This window comes from Anser brachyrhynchus, assembly GCF_964034855.1.
Source record: "Anser brachyrhynchus genome assembly, chromosome: 3".
Taxonomy (NCBI): Eukaryota; Metazoa; Chordata; class Aves; order Anseriformes; family Anatidae; genus Anser; species Anser brachyrhynchus.
Window position 1 is genome coordinate 38,635,220 of NC_137696.1, and position 17,193 is coordinate 38,652,412.

The 17,193-nt window shown below is 40.9% G+C and overlaps 1 long non-coding RNA gene across 1 annotated transcript; it reads left to right on the top strand.

The window, feature by feature from the left end:
• The first annotated feature begins 1,931 nt into the window (after window positions 1-1,931).
• On the top strand, window positions 1,932-11,452 carry LOC308193596. Its single transcript, XR_013949802.1, has 3 exons — window positions 1,932-2,852; window positions 2,988-3,120; window positions 9,597-11,452. It is a non-coding gene; the product is annotated as an uncharacterized lncRNA (long non-coding RNA).
• Window positions 11,453-17,193: the final 5,741 nt, after the last annotated feature.

Genomic DNA, 17,193 nt, shown 5'->3' on the forward strand with positions numbered 1-17,193 from the left:
CGCAAAGCTTCTGACCTCTTCTCCACATGGGCACAGGCCAGGACAGAAACACGGTGTGTGGTGAGGAAGTTGGGGGTCACAGCCCAGCTTCACTGCCCATCCGCCTGCTGCATGAGGGGATGCTCTGGGCAGGAGCAGGCCCCTCTGTGGGCTCCCCACCTTACCAAGGCTCCTCCTGGAGACTGTCTAAAGGTTTTCCTTAAACACACCCACACGATCTGAGCCTCAGTCTGTACGGCTATAGAATATACAGGACACAGCCTATCCCACTGTAGGCAGAGAGCAAATTTCTGCCTAGCAGCCTGTGGGAGGAACAAAACCAAAACAAAACAAAACAAAAAAAAACCCACCAACAACAACACAGAAACAGGCACCCCCACCTCTTTAAATCTTCAGTCATATTTGAGTGAGCATACATAAACAAGATTGCTGTGATACCTCTGTCAGCATGGGAAAGCAGGCAGAAGGCAGGGCTGGAAATATGCACACGGGAGGTACACACAAAACCCTAAAAATAAGAGCCTATAAATGTACTCCAGAGTCAAAAGTAAGTGAAATGTTTTCAGAAAATCCTAAAGGGAAAAGTGGAAGAAAAGCAGACCAGCCCTCTGGGAATTCTGCTTTCTTAAGTCATAAAAACCTCTGTTTTCCCCGTCTGGAAAAGTTGTCCACAATGCTCAGAACAATATGTTTTTATTTTCAGTCTTTTACACCAAATAACCATGAAAATAGTTTATTGTAAACTGCGGTGAATGGGCAAAAAGCACCACCTTTATTTGTGAGACACATATTTTTAAAAGCTGGAGTTTGAGACATGAAATTGAAATCATTGAACAAAGTTAACAAGTAAACTTAGTATTTCGGCAACATCTTTATGTCCTTAACAAAAACATGTTTTCCAAATTGCTTTAGTTTTTTTATGCTGTATGTAAAAATATTTCATATTCACTTATGAAATTCACAGAAATTTAGAATGTCAAAAAGTTTTTTTAAAAATGGAGATGACAGATGTGTTGTTAATAAACCAAAAAATATATTTTATTGAATGAAATGGCTTGAAAACAAGCCAAACTTCCAAAAAGGAAAGCAAGATACATTTTTTGTTCTTTTTTTTTTTTTTTTTTTCTGAAGGCATCCGACTGTGCAGGAATGCTTTGTTGAAAATTTAAAGATGGACAAATAATCAAAAACTTGGTGGAGCATGGAGCAGCAGACTGTATTAATTAAACCACAATTATCTTTGTGGCACTATTTGGTTTTGCACAGTCGTGCAGTATATTCATGCATATAGTGTCTAATCCTGCTATCATTAGATAGACAAAACTCTAGACATCAGGAATTTGGTTTGGCTAAGTCAAGCACAGTGACTTATTTCAGATGCTGATATCTGTTTCTTAAAAAGAAGCATTGTTAGTTTTTCCTGTATATTCTATAGCCATACTGGCTGAGGCTCAGATTACGTGGGTGTGCTCAAGGGAAACCTTTAGACAACACCCAGATATTGCAGAAATTTATAAAGCTGTTAATGAGACATTGCTTGGATGTGTTGCTGAATCTGCAGCTGAACTGGGTCAGAGACTGAAGCTCCTGGGCACCCTCCCAGCTGCTCACTGTTGCTTTTCCTTTTTTCCCCTGCCAGAGGTTACCCTCCTCCGTGATCTGCCTCTGTCACTGCATGCGTAGGTTGACATTGTGAAATTATGTAGTTGTCATGATTACTTTATCATTAATGCCTCTCAACAGTTACTCACCTCATGGATAAGATCCTGCCTGTCTCTCTCTTGCTGAGGCTAGGGATAAGTCATTGGTCTTTTAGTTCTTCATGGGTGCTGTAACTGAAGCAGAGTGAGCTTGGTCAGCAGGCTTGCTGAAGCTGGCACCCACCTGTGTGGCTGCTGTAGGAGACCAGAGTTTATAGCAGCAGAAAATCATCAGAGGCACTTCTTGCCTCCTTCTGGTACACAAACCCCTCTTGAGCAGCCCTCCCAAGAAAAAGAAATCTCTGCTCCAGCTCACTGGGCTAGTCCTTATTCTCAGACTCTGCTGTGCCATAAACGCAGGCTTCCTTAAGATGCCAGTCAAAGGCAACCTTTTAGTCCTCAGTTTGGCACACCACAGGATAGGTGTTAAGGAATAGATACAAATAGGGTTTTGCCACATTTGTATATATTTATATTATGTATGTAGCAGGGTTCCCCAGAAATCTAACAAATTGGAAGTGGGCGAAGAGGTGATAAGATGCTGTGGAGCTTTGGCAGCCTGCCACTGTAAGCTAGTGTTTGCTGTGTATATGTCATGTGCAGATCTTGTGCAAAGGTCATAGCAAACTAAACATTACAATTCCTAAAAGGTCTTTGCACAATTAACGTTTAAAAAATAATATATACTGTATAAACTGCTGTGTTTTAAAGAGGACAGGAAGAAGAGAAGGTAGCCTGCAGCCAGGAATGTACTAATTAAAGCATACAATAGACATATTAACCAAGTGACCTTAGGGGTGGGAAGGAGGCAGAAGGAAGGGGGAAGACATGACATAATACCCTTAGCACTGTGTTAGAATCCAATGCCCTGAGAAATGGGACAGATAGGCAGGAAGACAGCAGTCCTGCCATTCTGGTTGGAAAAAGCTGTCCTTACTGAGGGAGTGGCTCTGCCTACTCCCTAATTTTGCATATAACAACAGGATGCCTGTAGAGTGCCAGTCAGTGCACCCTGTTGCTGGGGTGGGCAGCATGCACTAGCCTGCAGCCTTGAGAGCCCATGGAGACCTTGGAGAGGATGCTTACTAAATGTGGTTTTAATAGTGGTGGTTTTTTTTTTCCTATCTTTGTATCACAGATCAATGCTTTGAGGTAAGCCTGTTCCTCAACCTCAGTCTAAGTGAACATCTGACTTGGAGTAACCTCACACATTAAAGCACTCTTTCTGCGAGCGTGGCAATGTTCAAAACTTTTCCTCTAACCATTGACCCCATCTATATTTTTCAGGATACCATAATGATAACATAGTGAGCCTCCTCTTAGCCACACAGGCTGTTTGGGAGATGGTATCTCTGGGACTGAGGTGGGGGAGCATCTGCCAAGGGACTGCTTTAGCCAGGAAAATCCTCTGGCACACAGGGTGAGTCAGGAGCTTGCCAAGTACGGAGTGTTACGAAGTTTGTAATGAAGAAATGAAGCCTGTGCGTGCTTTTTTGCCTCCATTTTATTGCTGTTATGAAGGAGCATCCTTACGTTGTGGCCCAGATTCTGGCTTGTTTAATTTAGATCTACCAATTCATTTTCCTTTTCTGTCCTCAGCTGATCTTGCAGATAAACTGGGCTTTTCCTACTGAAAATTCCTGTTTGCCTCTATCTCCTCTTCCCCAGCACCACCCACGTGTGTCTGTGAAATTCCTCATTTAGTTGCATCTGTCCCTAATTTATGACCCAATGTCTTTATCAGCCTCTTGTGTTTGGGCTGCTGCTTGGGGCTGGATTTACTTGGCAGGAGCCTGGGGAGGTGCCAGCAGTGGCAACGAGGAAGAAGGATGGAAGATCTTAGCCAAATGCTGTTACAGGAAAGTTCTGTCAAAGTAATTTGGGGCCCACACAGCAATTTAGATATACGACACACCTGCCCATAACTCGCTTGCATACTGTATTTTTCTTAGCATTTTTTCTTATTTTAGAATAGCAGTTTGGAGCTGCTCTTGGTATCAACAGCAGGATGAACAGGATAGTCTCACTCAACTTCAACTGGTATTTTGCTCCAAGGATAGTATCAAAATATTAGCTCTTACTATTATAATTCTATAAATTTTCTTGCATGCAAGCACCCGGTCAGAGGAATGCATGCCCATACCAAAATTCTTTCAATTCTTTGCTGACATATGTTGTGTATTGCCTGAACAAAGAAAGAGAATAGGTCTTTTCAGCCATTTAACAATTCATACCTAAGGTCTTTGTATCTGGGGCACAGGAATGAAGCTGGTCCCCAGGAAAAAGAACAGCAAAAAAGACCTCAGTGTAATTGTGTTTCCCTTCATCATTAACTGCAGTTAGGAAAAAAACAGGCATCTCTTTCATGAGCTTTAGGTCCTTGAAAAGTCAACAAGAGCTCCCAGTGTGAAACACTGCTAAATGAGACAATACTGCTCTTGGACACACTAAGTGTATACTCAAGGGTATATCAGGTAGGATGGCTATCACATGTCTGCGTCAATCCTGAACAATTACTGCTAATGTACTGTCCAGGCTTAGTGCCTGCAGTTCAGAAAGGATGCTGACAAATCATAAAATGTTCAGAGGAAAACCACAATGATTAACACAGAGGTATTAATCTTCCTTGTCCTGTAAGCCCTGTACCAAAATCTTCTTTGTCTTATAAGCCCTGTACCAAAATCTTTGTTTGAACAAAAGCAAGGCAATGGATGTGTCAGGAATGATCATTAGAAGGCATTGGTCCCTCAGGAGGCCCACTGCTCACTGCATGTGGGATGAGGCAAGGCTGTGACAGGAGAGAGGCCAGTGACTCACCTTCTTCCATAACCATGCTCATCCACGAGCAGCTGGGCCAACACAATCCATACAACACGGTCCTGGCACGTGATTGCATCTTATCTCTTTGCACCTTGTCTAGCTCTAGCACTGCTGGTTAGCCATCTGGAAAATAAATGTTCTAAATGAGAAGCGCCATGAATTCAGGCTGTTTAGTTCAGCAAAAACAAGGTTAAGGATTGACCTGTTCAGAGACTGATACGTACCTAACGAAACCTTGATAACTGTTCAACTCAGCAAAGGAAAGAGATGTTGAAGATTGCTTATGAAAAATATCCCAGTCTCTTACGGTCAACAAACTGTTTTTGAATGTAATCCAGTCTTTGGCACTTTGGAAAAGAAAGCTCCTGAGGCAACTATAAACTCCTTCCCTCTCAAGCCCATTCTCCTCTGCAGCAAACCCATACACAAGTATTGCTTATTCACATGGTGAATGACTGAAGTTGAATAGCTAAGAAATCTCATCCAAAATTCTCTTTTCCTTGGTCTATATTGAAAAGAACTAGTAAAAATGCTCATACTCATTTCTAAGTTCCTACTTTTAAGGTATCTATATATGCCACAGTAATCATAAACTTAAATTAAAAATATACTCTAGACTGTAAAGCAGTCCAGCTACTCTGGCAGCTTACCTCCTTTCTGATGGTGGTGTGGAGCTGCCGAGAGTGTACATCATCAGCAAATTGTGCAGAGCCTTCAGACTTAGTGCAGGAAAAAAAGCATCCAGATGCCTTTGGCCACAATGACCCTTGCTAGCAGAGTTTGAAACTTCGAAGTGTATTATGGCACGGAGCCATTTTTTGCAGTCCTCAGGTATGCAGAAGTGCTGCTGGGAGATGAAGAAAAGGAGGGATTTCTGGGAAACTGACACATTTACAAAATCTTAAACAACATTAAATGTATTTTTAGGAAACATCTCTCAGCTTCCTTAAGAACAGGCTAATAAGAATCCCATGACAACGATGAGAGCTTCAGCAGCCATTATTGTGGCTAGTGGGGTTTTAAAATAGCGATAGAATTATTGTACATTATTATTAAATTCTCTTTGTTACCATTGATAGAATTGATCGCGTACCCCTCAGCAAATAAACACATTGGCGTATTACTCATTTTCTTGGTCAGCTGTTGTGTTGACAGGCCTCTTTTATCCTTTGAGTGGTGGATGGTATGTGTTGCTGCTGGGAGACAGCAGACAAAAAGTCAAGTTCAGGGCTTAGGGGACAGCCTAAGAAATTCCAGTGTAGCTTGTGCAATGTGTGAGAATCAGAGATTCGGAAGGGAAGGAGAAGCCCTAGCTAGTGATTGTAAAACAGATTTTGGATAGCCATCTAGATTGTTTTCCTGCTGACATCACTCATACTTGCTTATGAAGGTGCCATAATAATTTCTAGACACTGTTTGGATTTCTCAGCAATTTTAGAAACCATCTCAACATCCAGGATGTCAGACGCAGTAACTTGCCAGAGAGGACAAAAAACATCCTCACAACAGCGAAGGGAAATGCCGCTTTTTCACACGCAAACAGAGGAAAAGGAAAAATATTTAGGGGAGTCTTCATCTTGCAATTACGGTTGTATAGCATAACCCTCTGTGTGAGAGTCCTAATGATTTTGTTGTCATGAACCCAACTATACCAAATTAAAAGGAAGCCATAAAAAACAGTAAGTCAACCTCTACATGCTTTTTATACCTCAATATGCCATACCCAATATCCCTGTGGTTTCCAGTGACTGGAGAAAGAGCAGCCTGTGCCATTAGGCAGATGTGTTTTCTGAGCAGTCAGACTTTGTTTCCTAGTTCTCCCTAATGCTCTGCCCTGCCTCCAGCAGCAGGCCTGGTCCTGGCACCCTGAGCACCGTCCCTATACCCTCAGGATAGCCAGGCAGTGAGAATCAGCACCATGAGTTTTGCAGCTGCTCTGCGTGGACCTAACAGTGTCACCAACCGCATTCCTGGGACCTGACACACACTGGAACACCTCTCCTACGCATATTTCTCCTCTGGTTTTGGCTCATCCCAGTGGTTTTCTTAGAAAAATGATCTAACTATGGTCATATGACTTGAAAGTGTAAAGCACACATTTTGGCCCCTCAGCAGAACAGACTTTTGAGTGAAAGCCTGTAGAAATGTACTGATGTTCCGACCACCAGAGGGGGCCTGCACTGTCCCAGATATTCACAGTAAAAAACAAGAAATCATCTTTTAGGAGAGAAAGAAAAATGCAAGTATGTATTAGGTAGCACCTACAGGCACTGAGTCACGATCAGCTGATTGCAACACACTGAGAAATGGACAAGGTATAAGGAAAACAAGTTCATGCGGGGTGAGCAGCGAGTGCTACCAGATACCCACTCTGTTAGCTGCTGTGCCCAGAAGGTATCCCACAGAGGAAATTCTTAAGGAATAATATGAGCTTTTCTGTGAATCTGGATGCAAAACACAATGAGATTATTTTGTCTGTTGTATTGAACCACTGCCTTGCCCCATGTTCATTTCAGGAAAAGTAATGCTTTAGCAGGAGGTGGAATTTCGGGAAAAGTAAAGATAAAAGTCAGGTTTTCAAAACTGTTCTTAAATGTATGCGTATTAATAACTCAGTTTTAATTTCAAATGGAATATTTTTCAGTCTATATTTTATCAACATTTTGCATAGATCTAAGACAAGGTTGGGCATCCTAGCTCCAGTACTCAGAATACACTTCAGAAACACATTTTCCAGCTAGTACTTCTAATTATAGTGAGAAATCCTGGCACAAATTTTAACACATTAGAGTGGAAAAGCTCAAAGAAAAAAGATTTGTTTTTCCTAAGAAATGAACTGATAAATAACAGAGATATTGCTTTTCATCAATACCTACTTAGTTACCATACTGGAAGTCTCAAAAGCACCTGTTTTTCCTTCGCCTGCACATTGTTTTTTTTTTCCTCTCTGTAAAATGAATAAAAAGTACTCATAATACCATACCCCATACCATACCCCATGAAATTCAAATTCAGTGTTTAATGTTAGAAATCTTGGTTATGTTCCGTGACTTTTACCATAGGCAGTCTATACAAAATAATGACATTAACACCACCATAAAGAATTTTAAAAGATAGAAAAGTTAGTACTGCTTGAATAGCAATAGCCAAACTTGGATGTTCTTGCTGGGAAACACTGTAAAAAGAAATCAAATCTTTCAGCTGAAAACCTCATTCCTAGAGTCACTGAATAATACATAAATAGGGCCACTTAGCCACACAACATTTGCCCCCCACCCTGACTTACTCATGTATTTGTAGTGCATATGAAAGCTTGTGGGTGGCCTGACATGGTCCTCATTCAATTTTATTTAATTACTCACTCGATTTCACTTGAAAGAACTATTAAAATGGCATCTTAATTGCTCTGTGTTATCCAGAATCTCTTTCAAAGCCCATAAACTGTCAAGGATTAAAAATGATGTCACTTTTCTGAATTCCCTGTTCATGAAAAAAAACAAAACAAAAAAACCCAAAACACTCTTCATCCAAGCCAAAATAAACAAATAAACACACAGAAATACACAGGCCTTGCAAAGGGGACCAACTCTCCCTCCCGGTGCTGCACTGCTGCTGCAAGCAGGATTTGACGAAACGGATGACAGATGAAGCACTACAGCCAGAATGCTTTAGCAGGAGGTGAAAGTCATGTTTGGGATCCTCAGACCCTGGGAGATGGGGGTTCACAGCCACCCCCACACTGTGCCCCACATACATGGGAACTGCTGTCCTGCATCAGACCAAAGATCCATCTAGCCCAATATCCTGCCTTTAACAGCAGACAAGGCCAGGCTTTTTGGAAAAGAATATAAGAACAGTGTATGAATCAGTGTGGTGTTCCCACCCCAAAACATCCTCCCTGTTTCTGACAATCAGCAGTTTAGAGATTTCCTAAGCCACATCTGGACCACTGTTATTAATAGTCAAATATAAATTGAGACCCTTTCCAACCAAGGGGAAGATACAGGGGCTTGGCTGTAACTGCAGTCTAGTTAATGCACTAGCAGTCGCAGACAGTGGTTTTATCACTTCTCTGAATTCAGAGAAGGTTTCTGCCTGTTTCTGACCATCGCACACAGAAGTGCTGTAAATTCTGGATGCCCCATCACTGGAAGTGTTCAAGGCTGGGCTGGATGGGGCTTTGAGCAACTTGGTCTAGTAGGAGGCATCCCTTCCCAAGGCAAGGTGGTTGGAACCGGATGGTCTTTAAGGTCCCTTCCAAACCAAACCATTTCACGATTCTATGAAATTTGAGACTGGCACTAAGGAGAATTAATACCCATCGGACTTCATAAACCTGGATTATGCCATCAGTAGTTTTATCATGAAAGTTATTAGTTGTATGGCAAGGCCTGTTCTTACATGCACACATATAACCCGCAAGCAGATGTTAATTGCAAGGTAATAACGAATCCGCCCCTTAAGAACCCTGCATGTACGGATCAAATATCCAACCAAACTTTTCTAATGCATTTCAATCTAGCTGAGAAATGGAAAAGTCCTGGTGTAAAAGCATCGGGCATTAGTGCAGTTGGCCATAACTTCCCTTGAACTGCTACAGATTCCTTATGCAGCAGAGATCACATACATGGCTGTAAGGACCAGCTCTCATGGACCAAGAAATAAGATTAATTTTTACCTTTGGAGAAGGGAGAAAATGAAGACAGAATACTTTCTCTGGGAACTTGGATTCTCCTGTGCTTGATCTCCATGCATAGTTTTGCCTTTTCTTTAACTAATTTGAAAGAACAATAATCTTTATTTCTGCCATAAATAAAATCGCCTCCCCTTCATCTCCTGATCAAATGCCACAGACTTTTTTTGTCTTTTTTGATGGAGTTTACCCCAAAATAACTGAACTCTGAAACCTGGCATGCAAATAGCTCTAATCTTGGTGTACACATATGTTCAAGCTTGAAAACAAACTGAGTCAGATAAAAATAAAGGTGTTAGTAATTCTGAGTATGTCTGCTTGGCATCTGCTAAGAATTTAGCATGTCCTAATTAAATTCCCTTGCATTTTGTGACTTGACACAGATACACCTGCCGGATCTGGATGCTCAGAAGGCTCTGCAGAGGCAGCAGACAATGAAGAAAACAAATGCCTCAGTTATCACAGAACCACCTTCTGGATGGTAAGAGGAAAGGAAGAAGAAATTGCCTAATACAGACACACTAGAGTGTTTTCTTCAGAGAAGTGCAGCTCCCGAATACTTTTGTTCCGTTCTGCTCCTTCAAGCTCAGCAGTTACTTGTGACTTGACTAAGTTGTTCCAGTCCACCACTTACTCTGCATCACAATATACATTGAACTGGTCCTGTCACATTCCATTTCCAGTGAAAGGACAGCATCAGTCACTAGTTGTGTCAATTCAGCTCCTGATTAATCAGAGTCCTCAAGTATATGCTCACATTCAAAGAACTCATGCACCCAAATGGTATACATGTAGTGTTAGACAGTAAAATTTATCATTAAAATGTTCTTTCATAATTTAAACAAAAAAAATCTTTATTTTTGTAATTTTGTAGATAGTACAAGGTGACGAAGTGCCAGAATTGGCAATACTTACAATAATTCTGTTAGAGCAAGTTATAGGCCTTCTAGAATCAGCTTAATATCTATGCAGTGTAAGCAGTTGGAGAGCATCAACAGTTGCCTACTCCAAAACCCAAAAGCCATAAAACCTACTGCCTGTACACTGGAGTTCCCAGCATCTTTAAGCTGTCCAAGTGAAACATCCTCCAGGATCAAGGCAGGGATGTACAGGTCCTCCTCTCTCTGTCTTCCCTTCTATGTAAGGAAGCTACAGAGAAGTCAAACATAATCATGTTATGTTTAAAGTTAAGCATGAATTTGTTGAAAAGAAAGGAACGGACTGTTCCGGGTACTAGTAAGGCATACACGAGACAGTAAAATAGGTACTGTCAATCTTGAGGGTCTCTGAGATGCAACAGACCATCCACCTGAAAAGTCACTTCTGTCATGCAGGAAAGCAAACTTATGTAATCTCTGAATTTTCTGAGCATTAAGCATTGACAGCTTCTCAGAAACCATGATAAATACTGAAAAATTTTGAAGTATGTTTTAACTCTATGTTGGATTTCTGATCGAGAAGTGAACAGAGAACCATCGGCTAGCAAACAGAATACTCGCCATTGTATTTTTGTGAATATTTTATACATTAGAACTTGGATTTTTCTCAGGCGTGTCTTAAAAACAGAAGAAAGGGATCAGTTTGCACTATACCCATGTATGTGCATATATGGACACATCTACATATAAGAACAGTACTCATAACACATATTTTGTCATTAAAAAATTCCTCCTATGGGAAAATAGCTCTGAAAATGGCTTTTTCCATTTTGTTAATTAGAATTCATATAGTTTCCAGTTATGAATATAGCTCTCCAACAAGTGTTTCTGCCTATTACTTACACAATTTACATTCCTTGTCCATTAAAATTCAAGGAGTCCTTTAGCTTTATGTCCCCTGCTGACACATGCTTATTGTAGACAAATAGTCCCACCACTCAGTCCTTGTCAGGCTTATGAATTCAGTTTTCCAAAGTGCAGCAATGACAACTCAGCTCGAACAGGACAGTTCAGTAGTTGTAGTTGCACCGTTGTCCTGGTTCCAGCTAGGACAGAGTTAATTTTTCCTCATAGTAGCTGGTAGGGTGCTATGTTTTGAATTAGGATGAGAAGAGCGCTGATAACATGCTGATGTTTTAATTGTTGCAGAGCAGTGTTTACACCAGGCCAAGGACTTTTCGGCTTCTCGCTCTGTCCTGCCAGCGAGCAGGCTGGGGGTGCAGCAGGAGCTGGGAGGGGACAGACCCAGGACAGCTGACCCAAACTGGCCAAAGGGGTATTCCATACCATCTGACGTCATGCTAAACAATATATAGGGGTGGCTGGCCGGGGTGGGGGGCCGGCTGCTCGGGGGTAGGCTGGTCATCGGTCAGCGGGTGGTGAGCAATTGCATTGTGCATCACTTGTTTCTTACACATTATTAGTAGTAATACTATTATCATTATCACTATTATTATTATTATTATTATTATTATTATATTCCTGTCTTAATAAACTGTCTTTATCTCAACTCACCGGCTTCACTTTCCCGTTTCTCTCCCCCATCCCAGAGAGGGAGGGGGGAGGGTGAGCGAACGGCTGTGTGGTGTTTAGCTGCCAGCCGGGTTAAACCACAACAACCGTAATCAGAACTGTCAATGGAAGCAGTATATTTTCTGACTAGGGAATTAGTTTAGGTCTATGCATAGTAGGAAAAAAAAGATTTCAAACTTGCTTTGGAATACTACACAAAAGATTTATTTTAAACATTTTTTTCTCTGTTTACTGTTTGCTAGATGTTAATGGGATTACTGGTGCATTTGCACAGGTAATGGAGATCTTTGAAGGCAAATTTTACAAGAGACATAAAATGTATCTCTTATTCTCAAATACCATTTATTATTTTTAACTGCCCCAAGTGAAAGCAATAAAATTCCCTGCTCAGCACTTTAGGAATGAGTATCTGACAAGGAATGTAGCAGAATTGCCCCCAAATAACTTTGCCCTGACCCATCAAACACAGGAATAAAACAAATGAGATGGTTCTTCCCTCCCCTCCTCCTTTTCTGAGAAGCCAGCATTCTCCACTGAAAATAAACCAGTGTCAGTAAGTGACAATTCTGGAATTCTCCCTGGGAGTTAAATCCCATCTGAGACACTAAATCACTTCATGAGAATGTGTCCTATTGTGAAACGTTTGTATCAGGGTCCCATTGCACTGTCCTTGGGTGCATTCTTTTTTAATAAAATAGGCATTTTCTTCCACTTGGGCACATCATAAAATTGCCGCCAAATAATACTTCATGTGGCAGTTCCGTAATAATCAAAAAGACATGCCAGTTACATTATTTTAAATGTTAGTCCTAATCCTTCAGGCAATTACTAACGGATAGTAGCAATCTGTGTAGTCACTGGAGCATCAAAATGGACTTTATAAAACATCTAATGCTTAAAAAGCCAACAAACAAAAACAACACAATAGTTTGTCAGAGCACAAACAACTTCCCCACAAGACATCTGAGAAAGAATGAAATGTCAAAAGTTTGGACAAATCCAGTTTAGTCATTTTGTGTAGGTCTCTGCCTGCACTAGCAAATTTCAATCCTTTCTTATTTTGTTCTGGCATGAACGCAGTTGTGATAAAGGAGCAACAAATGAAGCAATAGTAAGATGGGCAAGAGGAGACAGCTCTAGCAAATGGGAAAACCCTACCTGTTTCTCTGCTTCAGAATTAGGGGATGACCATAGCTATCAGGAGACTTGCTAGACCAAAATTGGGAAAAAGTGATTGCAGAGACAAACACCAGATGTGTGACATTGCAGACACACTCACAAAGCCAAGATCCCCAAGTAAACAGGCCCATTTCTACCACCCAAATAATCACACCACACTGTGTGTGATAACTCACCTTGTAGAAGACAAAACCACTCCGATTTCAGTCCACATGGGTACGATGCAAAGCTTGCCACCTGAAGTTCTCCAAATTGCCAATGAAAACCGGACAAAATGTGGCCTTGGAAACAATGAACAACTTTAATACATTATTTTCTGATTAAGGAATTCAAAACAAACAAGCAGATTAACCCATACATGCAACAACACTAGAATGTTCCCATTTTTCACTACACTTCCCCCCTAAATACTTTCAAATGCTGATGCTGCACAATTTGGTCCTGCCTTTTTAGAAATTAGGAGCTCTCATTGCATGAAGGAAGCAGGAAGAGCTGCCGCCCACCACCTCATGTTATAGACAGGGCAGTGGGATACCTCAGCCAGTGTGTCCTGGGAACCCGCTGCTGAGGCCTGGGCAGTGATTTGGAGCTGCCCTGTGGGACAAGTGTGCCAGGAGAACTATCGAGCCTGGTGTGACCTGGTCTAGCCTCTTCAGAGACACGTGTCCCAACGCATCCTCTTGCTCCCAGAGAGGTTTTTACCCATGAACCTAAAGAAACAGGGCCAGCAGGGCTCCAAGTGTTCATGCTGTGCCTCCTGCCATTCTCCTGCTGGGAACACCTGGCCAAGGAGGACAGACGCAAGCTCAGTTTCTTCCCCAGCCTGAGGAAAGCCAAGTTGTGTACAGTAAGTCCAGGACAGAACTTTTATCTCTCATGCAGCAGCCAGGACATTCATTTGTGAGGAAGGAGTTCAGGTCTCCATATCCACACTAGAGAACATTGCAGGTTCATTTGTACACATATACATACATACATAAAGGTGTATATATGTATTTAAATAATTGAGCTTCAGTCCTTCCGAGGACTGCAGAACTACCCAAAGCATTGCCAGAAATGTGCTGAGGTTGCAACTGAAGCTGTAGAATAGAAGCCCTGGCACCTCAAGCAAGGAGGGACTTTATGGGTTTAAGACTGGGAGGCAGCAAAGTGAGGGCTCTGGGGCTCTGTTTTGGTATTTCCTGGTTACCGAGCACCTAGCTTGAGCACTTACGCCATTTGTGGGGTTGAGCCTGAAGCTTTGAGTACACAGTAGTATCCCACATATGTTATCAGACAGGAATGCTTCTCCTTCAAACCCAGCCGTCCATCTTTGCTGTTACAAATACTTTTATCCGAATTATGCTGTAAATGTTTTCCCAAATTATTTTCAAGGAGCACATTAAATGAGGCAATACATCTACGAAAAATCCAAACAAATACAGCAACTGTTTTGTAAAGTTTAACTGCTTTTCAGGAGAATATTTAAGACAAAAAAACAGGAATACATACACATCTTTGGAGCTTGAAGGAAGTGAGATGAGGCTAAAGGATGCATGTAAATTGAATATTCCGTCTTTTGAGAACTTCAGTTTTTTCTCTTTCTGTATATAATATGATTCAGAGTTCGCGAAAGGAACTAGCCTTAACACAGAAGACATCAGTATCCCGCAAACATTGCTTATTTGTCAACATTAATGTTCAGAGAAACCTAACGTCTCTGTGAAATTATGCCTTTAGGAGGGCAGAATCTGCTTTTTTAAACTGATCTGAAAGTACTTTACTTTCCTGTTTATAGCATAAATAGTACAAACTAAAAAGGGACAGTACTCAAGACCAACCAATTGCAGGCTTCACAAAGAAAATATTAGTAAGTTTGGTGTGCCCCAAACCTTTAATTGCAGTGTCTGAAGATCATTCACTTATTCCGATATAGTTATCCTAGACTTTAAAAATCAAAACGTCACCATAATTTCTTAAATAGTTTTCTGCCTTTTCCTTCTCCCTTTCTCAATGGAGAATATCCATCAAAATACATTGCTTACTTAAGCTTTCATATTTATGCTGATTCTGTATGCTAGAAAGGAGATGACAAATATCAAGTGCATTTTTCAAAATGATATAGAAGAGACAGTCAAGTTAATTATCTTCATGACCTCAGTGAAATGACAGATCGTGCTTCTGGTGACAGAAGTGACCAGACCAATACTTGGCCTCTGCTCTTGGTTCTGGAATGAAAGAGTTGAACCAGTGCATCCATTCTTGATAGGATTCTCTAACTTTGGGAAAAGCCTTCGTGCATTCAAGAGATATGACACACAGAGCGTTATCCTCATCCTAATGAACAGACATACCTGTCTAAGTGCAGGCACCGGCGTTCACGTTGTAAAAACCAGATGCTTTAACGCCATGCATAATGACATAACAGGATCCCGTGTCTGGAAGATGAAATTAGACAAGCTTAAATGGTAAAGCACACAAATTTCTACTGTGAGGAAATAAAACAGTTACAACATCTTATGGAAGGATGCCTTAAAGTCTCCATGCCTTCAAGTCTGTGTCAATGCTGATTTTTTTCACACCTAACACAAATGCTCTGGACACAAAGCAAAAAGTGCAGGGCAAAATTCTATGCTTTGTGCTATAACAAAAACTGAAAGAGATTAATATTAATAATTCCTCCTTGCTTTAAAGTCGATCAGTTCTCTGACCATAGTGGCATTAAGACGTTTGGAAGAGTTCTCTGATATACTGTTTTAATTAATTTTCCCATTTTTGAAACATTCCTCTGTGTGTGTGTGTGTTTTTGCTTCACTTTTTATTTTCCTGATTTTTTGAAAAAATAATCAAAAACCACATAATCTTTCCCAGAAGATCTGCTTACGTTACTAAATACATTACCTACTTCAGATGCAAGCCTATTTTTATGCATTCATTGTAAGAAACTATGAAGATTTTTTCTTAATTGCTTAACTTGCATTTTATCCTGAAAAACCCATAGCTTTTTCCAAAGATAATGAGGGTCCTCACCTCAGCAATCAGATACTTCTAGTAGAGCATGTGCTAAACATCTCTGCAGGCATCACTAAGGGTTGCCTAACATTTGAAGAAGTAGAATCCTAAAGTTAAACTCAAAAATATGTATTTAGTTAACTTTACAAATAGTGAATACAAATCAGCTCCCTCTGACATGGCTGTCTGACATTAGACCTATTCGGTTACATAGTGTTGAAAGCAGATAAACCATCAGAGCTCATTTCCCCTTTGCCTTCCTACAATCTAAAGTTAATGCATTTTTTTTTCCCCTCATCACTTGTCTTTCATATGGGGGAAGAACAGAAAATTGAGATCTGTCCTACTAAGGAATTTGCAGACAATTGACTTTCTGACGAACCCCTATAATGTATAATTCATTTTCCAAATGAGATCCTGCCAAACCTGGAGAATTTGTGTTCAATAACATCTTTATGTGACTCAATATTTTATTCAACAAACTAATATCATTATTATTCTTGTCCTAGTTCCTTAAGATATTGAAGATGTGTAATCATGACGTGTCTTCCCTTAATAACTTCTGAGCACATGGCCTATTGCAGTTGAATTTTAAGAGGAGCAGAGGTGTCAAATACATAAAATTCCTACAAGCTCGTTAAACTAAATTGAGGACAATTTTCTATTACTGCTCCACTGAAGAAAGGATGGCAGTGTTTGACATCAACAAATGCAACACTGTGGGTATCCCAGCTCTGGGAACAGGTCTGGCAGGCATTTGCACTGCAGACCAGACAAGACCTACCTGTAAGACAGAAAGACATCTGATACTGGAGCTCAGGAACCTCGCTCCACACAAAACTGTTTTCTATGCAGCAATTGATAGGTGACTGTTATAATTTAAGACAAAACCATCTGTGTAGTCCCAACCCACCTCACACCAAGCAGCTGCCTCTGTGCGCCATCCAGGCTGCAGGCTAATTCCATGCAAAAGATGGCCTCTGCCTCCACAAAGCCACTGCTGCTGTTACCAGTCCCCAAAGGGGACTGATGAAGGGGAAGACCCAGAGCCCTCCTTCTTAGCCAGGTACCTCAAGCAAGGATGCCACGTCCTGCGAACAGGTCCTGCAACTAATCTCCAGCCCTCCCTCCTAAGAAGCGTTGGACAGCTGTCACACAATCCATAAAATCTCATGCAATAATTTCAACACTACAATATTTGTCTTATTTCATTACGTTGTTACGGCTCTGGATTTCATTCTGCCAGAACTCCAGGTTTCTGCCCTCTTTTTTTTGTAAGTGAAGACATCAGATGTAAGCTAAAAAATAAAGAATTATGCTGTATCTATGAGAAAGAAAA